Genomic DNA, 2358 nt, shown 5'->3' on the forward strand with positions numbered 1-2358 from the left:
GATTCTTCCAATCCATGAACATGGCATATTTCTCCATCTATTAGTGTCCTCTTTGATTTCTTTCACCAGTGTTTTATAGTTTTCTATGTATAGGTCTTTAGTTTCTTTAGGTAGATATATTCCTAAGTATTTTATTCTTTTCGTTGCAATGGTGAATGGAATTGTTTCCTTAATTTCTCTTTCTGTTTTCTCATTATTAGTGTATAGGAATGCAAGGGATTTCTGTGTGTTGATTTTATATCCTGCAACTTTACTATAATCATTGATTAGTTCTAGTAATTTTCTGGTGGAGTCTTTAGGGTTTTCTTGTAGAGGATCATGTCATCTGCAAATAGTGAGAGTTTTACTTCTTCTTTTCCAATTTGGATTCCTTTTATTTCTTTTTCTGCTCTGATTGCTGTAGCCAAAACTTCCAAAACTATGTTGAATAGTAATGGTGAAAGTGGGCACCCTTGTCTTGTTCCTGACTTTAGAGGAAATGCTTTCAATTTTTCACCATTGAGGATAATGTTTGCTGTGGGTTTGTCATATATAGCTTTTATTATGTTGAGGTATGTTCCTTCTATTCCTGCTTTCTGGAGAGTTTTTATCATAAATGGGTGTTGAATTTTGTCAAAGGCTTTCTCTGCATCTATTGAGATAATCATATGGTTTTTGTTTTTCAATTTGTTAATGTGGTGTATTACATTGATTGATTTGTGGATATTGAAGAATCCTTGCATCCCTGGGATAAAGCCCACTTGGTCATGGTGTATGATCTTTTTAATGTGTTGTTGGATTCTGATTGCTAGAATTTTGTTTAGGATTTTTGCATCTATGTTCATCAGTGATATTGGCCTATAGTTTTCTTTTTTTGTGGCATCTTTGTCAGGTTTTGGTATTAGGGTGATGGTGGCCTCATAGAATGAGTTTGGAAGTTTACCTTCCTCTGCAATTTTCTGGAAGAGTTTGAGCAGGATAGGTGTTAGCTCTTCTCTAAATTTTTGGTAGAAATCACCTGTGAAGCCGTCTGGACCTGGGCTTTTGTTTGCTGGAAGATTTTTGATTACAGTTTCAATTTCCATGCTTGTGATGGGTCTGTTAAGTTTTTCTATTTCTTCCTGGTCGAGTTTTGGAAAGTTGTACTTTTCTAAGAATTTGTCCATTTCTTCCTCGTTGTCCATTTTATTGGCATATAATTGTTGATAATAGTCTCTTATGATCCTTTGTATTTCTATGTTGTCTGTTGTGATCTCTCCACTGTCATTTCTAATTTTATTGATTTGATTTTTCTCCCTTTGTTTCTTGATGAGTCTGGCTAATGAGTCTAGTTAAATAACCTAACTCTACACCTAAAGCAACTAGAAAAGGAAGAAATGAAGAACCCCAGGGTTAGTAGAAGGAAAGAAATCTTAAAAATTAGAGCAGAAATAAATGCAAAAGAAACAAAAGAGACCATAGCAAAAATCAACAAAGCCAAAAGCTGGTTCTTTGAAAGGATAAATAAAATTGACAAACCATTAGCCAGACTCATCTAGACAGCAATTTTTATAGTCTCTAATATCAGTTTCCCAGTTGTATCCCTTCAAACCATTGAGTTAATGCCACCTAGTTTATTCTTTTGCAATATCCCACTTCTAAGTATGCAGTTTTGTTTCAGTTTTCTTGAAGTATAATTGACAAATAAAATTTGTATGTATTTAAGGTATACAACTTGATGCTTTGATATATGTATATGTTGCGAAATGATCACTGCAATCAAGATAATTAGCTTATCTATAAACCTGCATAGTTATAATTTTCTTTCTTTTCATTTGTGTGGTGGGAGCACTTCGGCCATATCCACTTAGAATATTTCAACTATACAATACAGTATTATTTACTATGGTCACCATGATGTACATTAGAACTCCAGGACTTATCCTGTACAACTGAAACTTTTTACCTTTTGACCAATGTCTCCTTATTTCAGCCACCACCCCCTAAATAGCTGGCAACCAGAATTCTCCTCTTAGATTCTATGAATTGGGCCATACCATATATAAATGAGATCATGCAGTATTTGTCATTCTGCATCTGGCTTATTTCCCTTATAATTATATCCATGTCATTGTAAATGGCAGGATTTCATTCTCTTCTCTATGTATCTAATTTATGTATCAATTAAGATAAGCTGGGTTATGCTGAAATAATATTGCAACCAGTTAGAGTAGGGGATGCCTGGAGAAAGAGAACCAGACATGACTTTCCCAACATAAGAGAAGCCATTTTGGGCCCAAGCTATTTTGTGATCTAAGCCTGGACACAGTGCTTCTCCTTGAACAGATCTCACTAATTAATTATCTTAAGGGGACAAAAAAAAATGCAAGAAAAAAACCC

Source organism: Bos indicus, chromosome X, assembly GCF_029378745.1.
Source record: "Bos indicus isolate NIAB-ARS_2022 breed Sahiwal x Tharparkar chromosome X, NIAB-ARS_B.indTharparkar_mat_pri_1.0, whole genome shotgun sequence".
Taxonomy (NCBI): domain Eukaryota; kingdom Metazoa; phylum Chordata; class Mammalia; order Artiodactyla; family Bovidae; genus Bos; species Bos indicus.